The sequence below is a fragment of the Sciurus vulgaris genome (assembly GCF_902686455.1).
Source record: "Sciurus vulgaris genome assembly, chromosome: 12".
NCBI classification, from domain to species: Eukaryota; Metazoa; Chordata; class Mammalia; order Rodentia; family Sciuridae; genus Sciurus; species Sciurus vulgaris.
Window position 1 is genome coordinate 58,605,462 of NC_136473.1, and position 17,753 is coordinate 58,623,214.

Genomic DNA, 17,753 nt, shown 5'->3' on the forward strand with positions numbered 1-17,753 from the left:
ATCCTGATTCCATCTTGGAACCAAGGAAGGCCCTGTGAGGAAACCACCATTTGTGTGCTCCTCATTCACTATAGGTGAGATGTTCAGGATTCTGTCAGGGGTTTGCAGACGCTGGTTCCTGCCAAGACTTGCCCCTTTCAGCTAAGAACTGGGCTGCTGGCAGCCATTGCTGCCCACAGGTCCAACAATGGAACTTCCCTAGAAACCTATCCATGGTGTCAATTTTCACTGTCTCTCTTTAGTACAGTGGGAATTTAATCTGGAAAACTGACTATACCCTAGTACCTCTTAGCTCCTTCATACTCAGTCCCTGCAGAGTCATCCGATTCTTCCTTTACACCCATCACCAGGTACTAATGCCATTCAGATTTAGTCCCCCTGCCGCTTTGCCCAATTCCCACGATTAGAATACTGGGGCAGCTTTCAAGAGAGACAACCCAAAACCCCATATCTCAGTCACCACTGCACTCTTTAGAAGTCATTGCAATCTTCTTCCTGGAAACCATACTCCATGAATGCAGCCTTGAACTTTCAACATATTTTCCTCTTTGGGCTATGAAACTCTGAAGTCACTCATAGTCTCAAAGAACTATTATTTTTCAAAAAAATTTGCAGTGACCCAGGGTAGTAGGTCTTGACCATCCCAGTCTGAGATGTACTGAAGGGTTGTAGTAGAACATGTTGGCACATGCTCTATCTCTAGCCAAAACAGGCCATGGCTTTCATCTTTCAATCCCAAGTACCAGCAGTGCCAGTCCCTGAGTGCCCTGTATGTGACAGCAGATCAGATGGATGACTGGGACCAGCATACCTACAACTAAAACAAGGCAAGGGATAGCTGGAGAGGGATTCCTCTAATTTTAAGGTATTCAGAAAAGAAAATTTTCATAAGTTTTTGCATTTCCAGAGAGACCCTCTGTCCCTCCCAGGAAATTCTCCTCTTTTGAGAAGATGGGGAAGCATTAGACACTAAACTCCATGATATTGAAGGCTTAGGGGCTGTGGTGCACAGGTGGATGTAGTTCTCTGGGCACATGACTCACACCATGATAAACCATAGTTTGGGAAGCCAGGAACTACATCTGTCCTGGTCACTGTCCCAACTCCTAGTACCCAGCACCATACAGAGAGGAACTCTGCCAACACTTGTACCAACTTCAAAGGCCCTGCATGCAAATAAGGCAAATTGTGCATGATGCTATAAGGGACCTGCAAGCATGATGAACAATAAAGGATCAACCTCCCAAGTGAACTTGACAACCTGCCCTCCTTACCTGACTTCGTAGCAGAAGACTCTTCTGAGCACTGTGGAATCTTCCCTCTGAGGTATGAATGCCCGACTTTCCCTTTTCTGGGCAGTTATCTCAGTGCTTTCACCTGTCCACTTGGGCTCTGGCTTCTCACCCTTTGATCACCTCCTTGGGAAGCACAGCTGTGGAGCTCTGCACACAGTAACACTCCAGAGACTGTGGGAGAGGCAGGGCAGGTTGCAGGTATGGGTCCCCATCCACCACTGCCTTTTAAATTTGCACAATCCCGATGACTCAGCTGATCTGATGTGTGCGCAGTGTGGTTATCTTACGTGGACTTCAAACAACAAACTGAACCATGGTGACCCCAGAGACACAGTGTTGAATGAGCACTGCTGGAGTCCCATCTCAATGGAGGGAATCTAGTACGAAGGGCATTAGATGGACCATGCCAGCATTGCCCAGGGCATTACAGTTGTTCCCCCTTATGTAGTTTTGGTTACCCACAGTCAACTGCAGTCTGAAAATATAATATGAGCATGAAATTGTTCATAGGTTTTAAATTGTGTGCCATGTGTGTAGCATGATGAAATCTCCCATTGTCTTGCTCCATCCTGCCAGGGCTTAAGCCATACCTTTGCCATGCATTCACACTGAATGTGCTGCCCAACCATCAGTCACTTAGCCCTCTCAGTTATCAAATTGACTGTGACAGTATTGTAGGGTTTGTGTTCAAGAAACCCTTATTTCACCAGGTATAGCGGCACAGGCCTGTAAACCCTGCGACGCTAGAGGCTGAGGCAGTAGGATTGCAAGTTTAAGCAAAACCAGCCTCCTAAACTTAGTGAGACCCTGCCTCAAAATTAAATAGAGACAAAGGGGGAGGGAGAAGAATTGAAGTTCAGTGAATTAGACAAAGAGGAATAGAGGCAAAGGAGGGAAGACAGGAATAGGAAAGACAGTGGAATGAATCTGACATAAATTTCCTATGTACATATATGAATACACCACAGTAAATCTTAACATCATGTACATCCACAAGACTGGGATCCTAATTAGAATAAAATATACTCCATGCTTGTAGAAATATATCAAAATAGGCTATACTGTCATGTGTAACTAAAAACTTTAAAAATAAAAATAGAAAAAAAAAAAAAGAAACTAAGGGGGGCTGGGAATATAGCTCACTAGTAGAGCACACCTGAGTTCACACCTCATATCCTCAGTAACACACATACACACACACATATACACACACAAAGGAAAAAAACAAACAAACCAGTATTTCATAATGGCACTAAAGCAGAAGTAGAAATGCTAGAAACTTTATTATAGTACAGTGTTACAAATGCTAAATTATATTATTAGTTATTGTTGTTAATCTTTCACTGTGTCAAATTTATGAACTTTATCATAAGTATGTTCATACAGGAAAAATAGTTTATACAGGGTTGCATACTGTCCCTGGTTTAAGGCATCCATGGGGTAGAGAGCTTGGACTGTATTCCTGTCACATAAAGGGGGATGGTTGTATAGCTAAATGGAGCATGAAGTAATAGATTTAAAGAAATTAAAAGCTCTATCTCTTGCATTCTAATTAAGATAACAAGAATATTAGTACTTTGCTCTTGGACTGTGTCTTAGAGCCACTGAGCTCAGATTACAAAGCAGGCTTTACTGCAGTGTGTTAATTAACCATCCAGGAACAGCCCCTTTATTTAATAGCAGGTATTAAATAAGCACAAAGAAAGGTGTTCCAGATTAGCCCACAGTAAAAGCAAGCATTGACTGTTTGCAGGTGGGGTTTCAAGGGATGTGATAAACCATGGTACAAACAAATCCACCAAGGAGCCACGATTCATGAAACCCGACTTTCCTTTTTCACTTATTTAAAGGAAGAATCAGAGTAGGCAAGGGCCTTGTTGCAAGTCACACAACTGTGAGTATTAGAATTTGTGGCCAAAGATTGCTTTCACAGCTGTCATTGAATATGTTGTTCAATGACATGTCCCCCCCCCCCACCCTGTAACTCTGTGACGGACTGGAGCCTTCATATCAGCTCTCTGGGGCCCCCCCACCCCCAAAGCACAGATGAGCCTCGACTGCACCGTAGCTGCGTCCATCTGCTCCAACCAGTCTCCCAGGCCTCAACATCTTATTTCCCCCTAAAGAAAACGATGAGAAAACGGCAGGGTCAAGGGGCCAAGAGAAGTGGGTGGAGCCTCGAAGACCCACCAATCAGAGTCAGGCGCCCACTCTAATCTGCGTAGCTCCGCCCACGCGCTCCTCACAGTCAGACTCAGCTTCCCTGATCCCACAACCCAGGGCAGGATCGCCTAGGAGGGGCCAGGTGACCAGGAGACCCCACAACCGAGCACGCTCGTCAAGGATGCTGCCTTATTTAGAGTCTAAGGAAAGTGAGGCTCAGAAGAGAGGAAGCAAGCCTGCCTGCCCAACTCCCCAGACAAAGCAGACAAGGGTGTACAGGCAGTGGGTGACTCTCTCTGCCCTCCCGAGGGTGGGCAGCTTGAGGTGGGGTCGGTGGAAGCAAACATCGCCCAATATGAAGAGAGGAAACCCAAAACCATTCTGGTGGCAGTAAGCCTGGGTTGGGGAGGGGGTGGCACTAGGCAGATGACAGAGCCCTCCCTTCCCTCTCAGGGCTTCTCTAATGGCCACCCAGCATCTAAGAGGAAGAGAAGGGCTGTATCAACTCAGCTCCACCGGGCTGACCAGGAGCAGGAGCTAGGTCCAGTCATGAGCCTCCAGTTTAAGCCACTCACTTCACAGTTCGGAAACTGAGGTGAGAGGGAGGGAGTCATTCTAGGTCATGTGGCCAGGAAGTGGCACATCAGGAAAAAAGGGTGAAAAGAATCACACCATAAATCCTTGCATTCTTGTGTAACTGCTCCACAGTAAGGATTTTCAACCTCTGCAGGTTAGACGTTTTGTACTAGGTAACTCTGCCTTCTGGACATCTTATATTATTGTACAGTGTTTAGCAGCATCCTGACCTCTACCCATTAGATACCAGTGGTTTCCTCTCCCTAGTGTGACAACCGAAAATGCCTCCAGATAGTGCCAACTGTTCCTGGGTGGTTGAGAATTTAGATTACAGCATGCAGGCTGTGAGGGAGGGTTAGGGGACTTCTTTGGGGGCCCCTCCTGGAAAAGAAAGTTGGCAAAATTTGATTGTTGGGTCGCCGAGCCTTTCACAGTCCTGGCCATGGGATGAGCAGCAGGCAGCCCTGGAGCTATATAGCATTTATTTCACATTTCTGGTGGGATTGTGGCAGCTGAGGATCCAGAACCATGGGATCCATGTCCCTAGGGGGTCACCAGGAGAGCAGCTAAGAGGCTCTGGGATTCTCTGTTCTGTTACCTGGAGATGTTTTTTTCTTGCTCCTGTACAGAGGCCATGGGATGCTCAAGGGATTCTTAGTGTGCAGGACAGGTAACTTGATCTTCTTAAGGCTTACACTCTAGACTAGAACAGGGATCTCAAAGTGTGGTCTCTAGACCATCGCTCCAGTGAAGACTAGGAACTTGTTAAAACCAGAGCTTCTCTAGCTCCACCCTAGGCCTCCTGAATCAGAAAGTCTGCGTTTAACAAGTTCCCCAGGTGATTCTGATGCACCCCAAAGTTGAGCCATCCATCTAGAGCACTGGTACTCAACTGAGCCTGCATGCTGTAATCTAAACTCTTAGCCAGACACATGGGGCACCCCTGCTCTGCAGCCTGAAGCCTCATTGAGCAGCCCTCTGTCCCCCGAAAATAGACCACTGAAGCCTAGGATCTCCTTCATTTTCCATCTCTCAATGTCCTATTCTTACTCCTTTAGGAGCCAGCAAATCCCTCTCTTTGAGCTGCATGTGTTCGCACCCCCTCCCCCGCCACTGTGGCCCAGAGGCCTTTCTACTCCTGTGGCAGAGTCTGAGGATGATAGAGAGGGCTTCCTCTGGCACCACTCTGAGCATTTTGTATTGTTTAACTGATTTCATCTTTGTAACATTTCCATTTTACAGATGAGTCACTTTCAAGGTCAAATAGCCAATAAGTGAGGGAGGTTTTCAAATCCAGCCAGCTAAATGCCACAACTCACACTCTGTACCCTTCCCTAGGCTACCTCTAGTCCTTATTCTCTGTTACTTGGGGAAGGTTTCTCTGTGCAATGAAACTGTGTGGCAGGGATGATGTCCTTTTCAACCCTAAGTCCCTACCATGTCTTCCTATAAAAAGGTGCCTGACAAATCGGAGGCATTGACTAACCATGGTAGATTGATAGTTAAGTGGGAAAAAGCAGGGTGCGAAAAAAGGTATAGGGTTAACAGGTACCATTCATGTGGACCAAAGAACACAAACATTCACAGTGAAGATTATCTCTGGAAGTTCACCTGAGACACTGGTAACAGTGACCCCTGCAAAGAGGAAACCAAGCATTGAGGAAGAAGGTGAGCAAAATTGCACTGAATAGGGGCTGGGGGTGCAGGTGAGTGGTAGAGCACTTGCCTACTGGGTTACCTCCTAGCACTGCAGGGGGTGGAATGTGTTGTTAGCTTTTGTACCTTGGGAAAGCAGGGTTTTTGTTTTGTTTTGTTTTGTTTTATTGTTTTTGTTCTTGTTTTCATACCAGGAATTGAACCCAGGGGTACCTAACCATTGAGCCACATCCCCAGTCCTTTTAAAATATTTAGAGACAGGGTCTCGCTAAGTTGCTGAGGCTGGCTTTGAACTCATATGATCCTCCTGCCTCAGCCTCCTGAACTGCCTGGTGGGAAAACAAATTTTTACCAAAGGCATGTACAATCTACTCAAACACAAATAATTAAACATGTTTAAAATATGAAAGGTCATAGGGTAACAGTTTTTCTTGTGGGTCCATTTCCACAGTGAGGCAGACACTTCACAACACCAGAACCTCACAGAACATGTTCCAGCAGCTGTGACTGGGATGGCTGCTGCATGACTTTCTTCTGCCCAAAAAGCCTGTGGGACAAAAGTTAATCCAGAAATCTATGGCACCTGATGGCCAAAAGCCCAGAAAAAAGTGTGTAACTGGGTAAACTAAGCTGTCTGGGCTGTTGGGAAACAGTGGCCGCCAGAGAACTGGTGGAGGCCATTATTTCCAAGAATGTGGCTCCCACTTCCACCTCTGCAGATGACAGATGCTTGTGTTTCTATCCTAGACCTCCTTTGAGTTTCACGCCTGTACACCCACCTGCCAACTTGACTTCCTGAATGTCTCCAAACCTCCAGTGCATCTGAAATTACATTGTGATTTTGTCCCCCTAAACTTTGCCTTTTTCCAGGGTTCTCTTTCACAGCAACTGGGACTGCCTCCAAGTGCCAAGCCCAAGACCCAGGAGATGTCCTTGGAACCCTTCTCCTTCATGCCACCCACATGTATCACATATCATTAGCAAGTTCCAGCAGCTCTGTTTCCAAAATACATATCAAATTCATCTCTGCCACCACATCCCAATCCAGGTGCCTGTGGCCTCTCCCTGCCCAGTCCCCTCACCCCTGCTCTGCCCCTCCAACACTCACTCTGTAGCCAGAGTCACATTTTGGACTTGACCTTGTCACACCCCAGTGAAAATCCTTGAAGAGCTCTCCAATGCCCTGGAGATGAAGCAATACTGGTAAATGACCTTCAAGGGCTGGGCCCAGTCAAACACCTCTGCACCACAGGTCCTTCAGTTCTTTTCTTTTCTTTAAATATAGACAATATAGATTTTTTTTTTGTTAAGCTATTACAAAGACAAAACAATTATCATTAGAAGTACTTGAAGGACTTCATTTCAGTTCACTTGTTCTGTTGCAGAAAACTAACCTAAGAGGGTGGAAATTAAATGATATAACCTAAGAAGCTATAACAGGGCAGACTGGTAAAAGAGGGCAGAAGGAGCAGAAGCTAGCCAGAAACACTTGTGTCAGTAGCAGGATCTGTACCTGGGACACTTCCCAAGAGGCTACTACAGAGGCCTGAATTAATTAATTTGGCCCCCAAATCATTAAAAGACTCTTGTCTCTGTGGAGAATAACAAAGGCTGATCCCTCTGAGATCTTTGCCTTTCCTTCTCACACTCTAAGCTCCTGAGCATCTTAACCACAGGCTTGCTCACGTTACAGATGATTCACACAGCTATGGCAGGAATTATAGGCCTAACTCAAAGGCTACCTTGGCACAAAGTTTGGGGGTAAATGATAAACTACAAGTACCCCCCTTTGAATTAATTCACCTTTGTCAATAAAGTTCATAGTTCCTTCTGCTGGGGACAACTTGCTGTCTCAGTATAGTTTGTCTTGAGAAAGAACTGGTTTGAATGTTGAGTTTTGGAGAAGGAAAGACTTTCATCAATCCCACTCCAAAGTGGAAGAGGCACCAAGTTCTCTCCTACAGTTATATGAGAACATTAAAGCAGCATAAATCATTTTCAGTGATCAACACCTGCATCCTCAAACTGCCCAGCAACTACTGGTGTGGTATCTACCTCTATGCCATCTTCATGATCTTTTCTGAGTCTTCTTTCTGGACTCCAGCCATGTCACAGTGGCTGCTTACAGACTGAAAAAACATTCCTTCTAATCTCTCCAGTGTGACTTGCCCTTCTACTATTAAATGGGATATTCCTTCTCTAAAATGTAAGGACATCCCCCTGCCCTTGTTCATGTGCTTCCATATCATATTCTTCTCCATCATAATCATCTGAGTCTTCATCCTCAGAATCTGAATGCAGAATCTGACATTCACACATTGCAGTGAATAGTGTCTCCAATGCTGGTTTATCACTAGGCACAAATCTAAATTCAGTAATAGGTTCAACACCATCATCACTGTCTTCCTCATCTTCATCAGCAAGAGACTCTTTTGATTCTTCTCCAAATTTGGTATTCACCATAACATACAAATGCTCTCGAGGATAGACATTTAGGTCCCTGGACACAGCATAGGGGGTATTCCAGTGAGAATCCTAATCCAGAACCATCTAACCAAGACAGGTGGCTCTCCGTGATGTAAACAGGCCCTCTCCGTTCAGCGCAGCCTCTGTATCTGGCTGCCGTTGCCAAGCCCCTCATCCAGGCTGGGTGGGAAACTCTTTAGGAAGCTCGTTGTACCTGGGAAGCCCGTCCTTCAGTTCTTTATGTTCACATCCTCCCTCCTACCACAGGGCTTTGGAAGGTCATTCCCTCTCAACCTCCTTAATTTCTACTCATTCTTCAAATTTCAGAACAAGCATCGCTCCTCTGGGCAACCTCTCCTGAACTATTCTAGCATGATGCACCTCTAATTCTGACTGTTGTCACTGCCACACTTGTCCTTGTGACTATATATCTATTGCACCAGAGTACCTTTGGGGTACTGCCCATGTCTACTTTGGCTCCCCCCTGGATCCCCAGAGTCTGACATTTATTGGATGCTCAATAAATATTTATTGAATGAATTTAAAATTTCTTTGGATAGCAGTGTCAAAAATTATCAGAACTTTTGGACAAAAAGATGGCTGAATTTTCCTTGAGGAATAATAGATAGCTTGCTTCTCAGTCTATTTTGTAGAGAAGGATCATAAGATACAGGAAAGGGTTGAGTAGGTAGCATGTGGCAAGTTTTCCCCCACAGACAACCAGAGAGACACACTGCAAATTTCAGGGTTCGGATCTAAAAAGATGAGGGAGACTCCCCTATCTCAAACCCAAGCAAGAATCAGAAAATGCTCCTAAAATCATAGTAAAGACTAGCTGACCATGACTCAGCACATATGTGGCCTTGGCTAAGCGCATTACAGAGCTGAATGCCCAAGTGTTTGTCCAGAACAAAGGCCAAGAAGGTGCATGCAGCTCTGCCACCGCTGAGTGGGGACAGGCTCTGGCTCTGTCTACATATGAGGATTCCTCTCTCTGCAGAGCTGGGTGACATTTTCTGATGGTGACTCAGACTCACAGTAGTGTGAAAACCTTGTGCTCCTCCTGGGAGATGTCTGCTACTTTGGGTGGGAAACCGTGGGGGCAGGAGTAAAGGAAAATCCATGGCGTCCCACAAAGGTGGGGCTCCAAGGGTCTGTGAGCTTCCTCAGCCAGGCCCCAAGTCTGTCAACTCCCACCCTCCCTGGTCCCCCAGCCTTGCCTGTTCTCCCTGGGGTAAGGACAGGGAACAGCCAGTGGAAAGGGGGAAACAGATGGCTTCTCCTCCACTCCAGGACCGGCCTGCCAAGGCAACACAGAACAGGAATGTTTCCACAGCTAACTCCCTGTTAGCAGCTGCCCAAGCCTTGGGCTCCCGGGGACTTCCTGACAGAACAGCCCTGCTGACTCCAGTTACAGGCTAGCCCAGGGCAGGTGGGGGAAACCCTGAGGGACCTCCTTGGGACTCTGTAGAACCCAGCTAGGGGACAGCCTCTCCACCCTAAGCCACTGCCCCTGAACCTTGGTGGCCAGGTCATGGAAAGTGTTCTGCACTAACCAAAGGCCTTGTTTATCTCCATGCAGGACCTGGAGCCAAGCCCAGGAGAACAGCTTGGAGCCAGCAAGGGAAAGAAAGTGCAAATAAGTTTGTAGGCAAAAACAAACAGGAGTGAAAAAAAGTAAAAACAGTGTGGGGGACAGCCTCCTGGGGGAGGGAGAACTCAGGGAAGGAAACATCACCATCTACTCTGGAGGGTCTCCCCCGCCCCTGGCTATCTATCTACATGTCAGGAGGGACAGATGGAAGGCATGCAATTTGGGATTGCACTGTGATGAAGACAGTTGGGACACCAGGAGCCAGCCTGGCTGGTGGCCAAGCCCTCACTGCCTGCTCTGAAAGCCCTGCCACTTGCCAGCCATGTTACCTCAGGACAGTGACTCTGCTTCTCCAGGCCTCAGTCTCCATCACCTGTAGTGAAGGGTCTGGCTGGAGGAAGGGGAGGACCATGTGGGTGGGCTGGCTGGCCCTGCAGCATCTACAGAGGGGACGGCTACTTCCGCAGTGTTTAAAGGCCACACAGATGCATTTACACAACCTTCAGTTCACCTAAGATAAAGTCAACCTAGTTGAGAAACAGATTACATTTATTGGGGGCTAATTAGGATTGTGATCCAGGAAAACAGATTGAGGTCTTGAAAATATGCTTTGGGGTTTTACAAAATGGTGGCTGTATTTATAGCTTTAAACCACAAGGAGATTGGAAATTAAACAATTCGTTAGTCAGGAATTAGGATTGTTGCTGGTTAAACAGATGATGTTAAACTGTTGTGTGTGAAGCAGTGCGGTCTGGATCTGTGGGTAGTTGGGTGGGGTGGTGTCTGTTGTACAGAAGGTCAGCAGAGTTTAACAATGTTTCAAAGGTCAGTTGGCATCCAGTTATGGTCATATTTGTGGCTCAGTTCAAAGGTTTAGCTGCAAATGTGTCTGAGATCTGATTAATAGTGTCCTCTCAACTCTGTTTTAAGGGCCTAAACCAAAACTACTCCATTTAAAAACTATTTTTAGTCGTGTATGGACACAATACCTTTATTTTATTTATTTTTATGTGGTGCTGAGGATCAAACCCAGTGCCTCACATGTACTAGGCAAGCACTCTACCACTAGGCCACAATCCCAGCTCCTCAAACTACTCCATTTAAAACAAAAATTATTTTTGTGGATAGAACCCAGCGCTTCATGCATGCTAGGCACACTACCACTAAGCTACACCTAAACTCCATTTTGATTTTCTTCCCCTTGATACTTCCATGCAGGTTTTAAGTCCTATAATGCAAGAAGGGCAAGAGACTCCAACTTGTAAGGTTCACATGTGAACGCTCTGGAGTTTCATTTGAAGCCCTGTCCCCATCTCACACTGCCAATTAAAATACAAGCTACCCTGTTTCCACTGGTTTTAAATTACCAGGGAGGGGGTGGGGAAGTATGTGGAGCAAGTTCATGACCCATCAGGGAAAAGCATTCCTTTCTGTGAACTTTCAATCCTTGGCACTTTCTATTTGAGCAGAGAGACTCCTATTTCAGTGGATAATAGGAGTGGGCCATCTAATACTCCTACTTGATTTCCTTCCCACCATTAACCACACTCTGCACCTATTCCCCCTCTCTTAGAGGTTTTTTCCTCAGCAATGCGTTCGCTGGTCTGAAAACTTCCTCAATAGCATGTAACAGGATAGCTCTGGTAGCTGGGCCTCATCCCAGTAACCCGAGCAGGCATTCTTGTCTGGAACAGTAGGGAGAGCACTGGCTGTGCTTCATGGAGAACAGCCCTTAGGACGAGGGTCAGAATTCCCAGGAATGCCCTCTGGGTTGTTTTGTCCTGGTGGGGGTTAGTTTGAGGGCAGGCTGGTGATGTGCCTCAGTGGTATAGTATTTGCCAATTGTCTCCTAAGTCAACTCTGAAATGAAGATGTTCAGTTGGGACAGGCATCATTGTTTCCCTGACAACACCCTTCCTGGGAGGGTCTGGCAGTCCTGACTCTGTGGGGCACATAAAGGGAGAGGGCAAGCCTGCTTTGCCTTCAATGCTAACTCTGCCTCCACCTGGTCGCTACTTTTGCTGGGTCCACTCCTGCTTCCTTACAGGGACAACGTGGTCCAGCAGGAAGGTCCTGCCACAGGCAGAAGAACTGGAAAATGGGAAGGTATATGCACTGGAGCCAAAGTATTTCTCTTACTTTCCAAAAGATCTAAGTCTCTTCAGTCCTAACAGAAGTGGGTACAAACACATGTGACTGCAAAATCAGCCTTCAATGCAGCCAGGGCTGCTCTTTTCAGAGGGAAAGCCAAGCTCAGGCTGAGCTGCAGAGGACAAGCCTTCTCAGTTGGGTGGAGGGCCCCGCCTCTCTGAAGCATACTGCATGGCTGTCTGACACTCTATGAAGGCACTGGAACCTCTTGCTCCTGATCATGGTGGAGTCTGAGGTCAGGCTAAGCCAGCCGGCTAAGCCAGTCATTCAAGCACATCACAGGGACATTCAGCCCCTCCAGGACTTCAGAATGTGTCTGGACAGCTATTACCTCTGTGAGGAAGCCCAGAGAAACCATGGACTATAACACTGGGGTAAGAAGACTCTTAAACATCTCATTTCATGTAATACATTTGCCCAGAAGTAAGGGATAGCTTTTTCTGTTTTAAACAGAATTAAGAACGAAGCTCAGAGAGTTTAGGTTGTTTGCTCCAGTTATCCCAGCTAGTAAATTCCAAAAAGATATTCATATTCAGTCCATTCATCAACCTTCCCAATTGCTAAATGCAGCAAAAACTCCTGAATAAGACCCATGGTCCCAGTTGGTAGGTTAGCTAGAGAATTTTTGAGGAAGTCTTTTTAGCTCAACATAGAGGAATATATATTTTTTTCTCCTTACTGTGAGCTCTCTGTTAGGCATGGGAGAGCCTAAGTGGCTTTGCAATACCCCTGCCAGGCAACCAAGGAGGTCAGCGGGCCTCTGAACTGGCTGAAGGGATGCTGCAGGCCAGACAGTGGGAATAAACACTGCTCTCTCTGGGGAGAAAGGATGAGCCATGACTCTGCCCCCCAAAAAGTAAATAAACCATGATGGCAGAGGAAACTGCTACTTGAGCCTGGTTTTACAATCCTGGGTTTGGTTATATAACCAAGGATAGGACTACACAGTTTTTCCTGGGGTACCCACCAGCACCCCCCCAGGAGCCGGTGTGGCTGAGTTCTTGGCAAAGCTTTGGTTCCCTCTCGGGGGAACTGCTAGGGAGGCTACTCCCTGCTGCTACCTCCCCTCTACCACACAGCCCGCAGGAGCTCTGCTAAGCCATCAGGCCTGGGTGCAGAACCACCCACAGAGAGCCCACAGGTGACTTCAGACAGCCAGCTGGGCTGGGCAGTGACCCTCCTATCTCTACCCAGGGCCCTCAACCTCTGGGTCAGGCTAGTCCCTCACCCCAACTTGCAGCCAGGGTCTTGACTTGAAGCCATCCTCCATGGACCCTGTGTAGGTCGTGGGAGCACAAAAACCCTACCAAACTGACCACTCTGCCTACACATCCCCTTTCTTGACGATCCTTTTGGGCTTCTTAACCACAGAATCATGCCATAATAGAGCAACAAGGAAACTTGCCAAATGTTAGGCCTGACACACCTTCATTTTATGAAGGAAGTCCAGCGAGAGGACCCATTTTAATGGTTGAGCTGAGACGTGAGTGGTCTTCTTCCTAGGTCAATCCTCTTTCAACATCACTTTCTTACTTCTCAAAGGAATGGACTGATATTGGTAGGAGCTGCCATCCTAGCAGAGGTGGGCTTTGAGCACAAGATTCTAGAGGCCCCTCAAATCACACGCCCGCCACAGCAGTGCTCATCCAGCCCCAAGCAGGTGTGCTCTGCACCCTGTCCTCAACAGCGGTGCCCAGCACATGCGCCCACCCTTATTTTGTACACACAGCTGTGCTCCATGCTTTCAGGTCTCTCAGCATGGAACTGAGAAATAGTCTGAGGGCAGCCTCTGCGATTCATTATCTGAACCTGGGCCAAGATACCAGGAAAACAAAGAGTCGAAGTGTCAGGTGAGCAGCGACCATGTCTGGGCATGTTTGCTCTTCAGTCGATGGGTGGAAGAGCACTGGCATGGCGACACAGGAGCTCCCTGTGGGTTCCACCCGTGTTCTATGTGGATGTGAGGCGGGAACCTGGCACTGCAGGGTGCTCGGGAGAGGCTCTCTATTTCCTCCCATGGTCAGGATGCCCTTTCTCTAAAAGTCCCTCTGCTCACAGCACCCTTGCTCAGGGCTCACCACAGACGTGCTCAGGGCTCACCACAGACGTCCTCATGTCTGTAGGCCTGCTGGACAGCGTGCTTAAGGCATAGCTGAGAGGCAGTGGGATCACCCAGAGAGCATGGGTGTTGAGTTGTGGATGGTGTTGAGTTTCACCCCCTTACAGAGCAGTTATTTTCTGTGGAAGGTCTTCTTTCCTGGAATAGAGGGGTGCAGCTCCAGGTCCTCATTTACGCACTGGGCTAGTTTATCCAATGGGTGATTCAGACCAGCTTGGCCCACACTCTACAAACTTAGACATAAAATCATCCATGCTAGGCACATTCCTGCCTCAGGGCCTTTGCACTTACTCTTCCTTTGGCTTCTTGCAACCAGCCCAGATAGTAGCAAGGGGAATCCCTAGTTCCTCAGGTGTAATAGAAGGCAAGGCCTTCTTTTCATCTAACATTCCCTTTCTCTTTAATGCTTTATTATTTTCCATAACACATTTCATCATCTAGTATAATTTGTATCTTACAGTTTTGTTTTTTGCCCCCACCCAAACAAAACAAACAAACAAACAAAAAAAACCACTACAGATCCAATGAGGGCACATTCCTAAGAACTGTCCACAATTCCTAAGAAAACATGAAATCATCACATGACCCTCTTCAGAGCTGAAATTTGGGAAATAAGTTTTGCTGAACACGCCCAGATCCCCCCCCCCCACACACACTAAATCAGACCAAGTGGGGCCAGTAAAGGCTCCTCCTCCCTGAAGGAAGCAACGATCACACCAGAAAACAATGCTACTCTCTGGGCGGCGTGGCTTCCGGAAAATGTTTATTTTCGATTTTGCTGAAATCCGAGGAGGCTGCAGAGGGGCACACAAAAAAGCATAAATCCTCAACTATCGTGCTAAACAATTTCCCACAGTACAGGCCATAAATCGCAGCAGAGGCATTGCCCTGGGGGTTGATCTGCCAAACGCATGGGTACCCCTTCTCTCACACCCACGCCCCGCACGCTGAGCCCCCAGATCCTTCAGAGCAACGGGGTGGGATGTCCAGGGGCGGATCCAGGCCTTGTGGAGCCTCAAGTGTAAACAACCGGAGGTGGGAAGTGGGAAGAGGCGGGGCGAGTCAGGAGCCCAAGTTTTAAGTGGATGGCTTGGAATAAACCTGAACCTGCCAGGGAGGGAGGCAGAACCGACTCGAGTCTCTGCCGCGCTCCCCTCAGATGGCTCACATCCCCTGGCTTCTAGGGCACTAGAACTCTGAACTTCTGGCCGGTCTCTTGCGCGCGCTGCACGCTGCTCCTGCTGGCCAGCTCTCCCGAGGAAAGTGGAGAGCGGCGGGTGCTGGACAGCAATGACAATTAGACATCTTTCAACTTGATCAGCTTAGAACTTGAGCGACAAGTTCATTTCACTGTGGAAGCGAGCCCTACCCCTGAAGGCAAAGGGACCCGTGTGCACGCCTCTTCTCAGTGGGCCTGCGGGGCCCACCCTCGGTCCCGGCCCAGGAATTCCCCACCCAAAGTCCCGACCGCCCAGGCCTCTTTCCCCGGGAAGCGTGCACTTGCAGGCCAGACTGGACGGCGGTGCACAAGGGGCGCCAGGCAAAGTCCTTCGGTTCTGGGAGGCAGCCGGTGGTGGCTGACCCCAGAAGTATGGGGTGATCTGCCTGCAATTCCTACTGTACTCCTAGCGGGATGGCGCAAACCGACCGCTGTCCCCAGTCCTCCTCCCTTCGCCCCCTTTGCGGTTCCCGCGCGCGCGGAGCAGCATCCGCGTCTGCGTCCTAGGAGCGCGGGCCCTAGCGGTCCCGGGAGCTTACGGTCTCGGCTTGCGGACTCCGGAGAAGGCAAGCGTGCTGTCGCTCCGACTCCCCAGCTCCTCCTGGGCCTGTCTGCTGGCCTCCGGGATGCTGTCTCCGCCCAGGCCTGGCCTCTGGCAGAGGGGGGCGGTCCCTGGCCAGGCCGACCCGGGTTCTGTCCCGCCCCGCCGGGTTACCTGAGCGACGCCAGAAAGTCTCACCCCCTCCCCGCCCCCACCCGAGGATCCATCTGTGCTTGGGAAAAACCTGCTTCTCAAAGGGGCTGTCTGGGCACCCAAGTCCAGAACTGGAGACAAACGTTCGTTCGTTTGTTTGTTTATTTTTTTAGTTGTCGATGGACCTTTATTTTATTTATTTACATGCTCGGCAAGCGCTCTACCACTGAGCTATATCCCAGCCCGTGACAAACGTTTAGAAGCACCTACAGCCAGCCGAATCCAAAAACAAAACCCCAAGCCTGCATGGCGCGTATGTTTTTATCTCATCTTTCTAGCAATTTATTGTTATGGTATCTTAAAAACGCACTGGTCTGTGACAAATGTAAAAACAAGTTTGACTTTCAACAGAGTCTGAAGAGCACTGGTCTGAACCACTCTGAGGACTTGGTGGTGAGAACTACTGCTTGCTGGGAGAGCAAGTGCATAGAAAATCAGCTTCCAGACAGAAGGAGCTCAGGGCTCAGACCTGTGGTCACAGGGACTCCTTTGGCTTCAGTTCAATCTCCAGATCGACATTGCTGGGAAACTTGTCCATTTACCTCTCTCAATACCTCCCCTTAGTTCCTGAATATCCTGCTAACACCCTCTTGTACTTAGAAGTACAATTGTTTCAACCAGACATACTCAAGATCTCAACAAATAAACCAGGCCCCTTGGATGCCTTGTGCGGGGCCTGTGACCAATTTTAAGCTTTGATCCTCAGCACACAACTTCAGAATAAAGCTTGCCACCCCCCACCCCGCTTGGCCTCCAATCTTCCTGCTCATCCTGGCCCAAGAACTTTCCATATTAAATTAATATAGGCAGTTTCTGGCCATCAAATACATTGGATTCATTCCTACCCACAATCTTTGCTCATATGGTGCCTCAGGGCAGGATACCCTCCTCCATCCAAGCAGAATCTCCTGTGCTTTGGTTCCACACCCTCCCACAGACGCCTTCTCTTGCACCTGCAGTCTCTGGCATCTCTGAATTCCTTCAAATCTTGCAGTCTGGGAGAGTTCCCTTCCAGCCCTCCAAATTATTCAATTTGGACAGCTTTGCCTCTGGCCATTTCACCAAAGAACTCAAATTTGTTACTAGTAAAACAGCAGTGATGATGAAAATATTCTAAAAGTAGATGCAGGCGATAGATGCACCACCACAACTGTGAATATACTAAAACACACTGAATTGTACATTTTAAGAAGGTGAATTTGAGGCTGGGAGTGTAGCTCATTGGTAGAGTACTTGCCCTAGGTACAATCCCAGCACTGCATAAATAGATAAGAGAGTGAATTTTATGGTATGTAAATTACATTTCAATAAGGCTCTTATTTTATTTAAAAACAAAACTATCATCACATGGTAATCTCACTTCTCACTTCCACTTCAGTATCCCCATATCCCCCTCCTTGGTTAACCATCCATTCAGCATAGGCTCTAAAATCTAAAATAGTTCAAAATATCTCAAAGTACAACTTACATACAAGCCATCAATAAATAAATTCACAGAGTCCAACTGAGCAGGACAAAATTTGGATAGCCTTCCCGATTTTTGGTGAAAAACCACTGAAATGTTTATAGATCAAGAGTGGGTATAGTGTGAGTTCTAAAATAAATTATTTTTATTTTTTTATTTGTTCTGATTAGTCTTAAATGACAGTAGAATGCATTTTGACACATTGTACACAAATGGGGCATAACTGCTCATTCCCATGGCTGTACATGATGCGGTCACACCAGTAGTGTAATCATACATGTATATAGGGTAATCA

General features: G+C 47.6%; 1 protein-coding gene and 1 pseudogene across 2 annotated transcripts in view; both read right to left on the bottom strand.

Annotated features, from left to right (window-relative positions):
* EPHX1 (epoxide hydrolase 1) overlaps positions 1-15,934 on the bottom strand; it is a 39,016-nt gene extending 23,082 nt beyond the window's left edge. Inside the window, exon 1 of the mRNA XM_079106705.1 lies at positions 15,779-15,934. The gene's annotated coding sequence lies outside the window, so the exon portion shown is untranslated. The remainder of the gene's footprint in view (positions 1-15,778) is intronic.
* Positions 5,668-14,016, bottom strand: LOC306641955 (methylosome subunit pICln-like; annotated as a pseudogene). The gene is made up of 2 exons: positions 13,980-14,016; positions 5,668-8,370 (listed from the first exon to the last, which is right to left on the bottom strand). The product of its transcript is annotated as a methylosome subunit pICln-like (transcript).
* Positions 15,935-17,753: the final 1,819 nt, after the last annotated feature.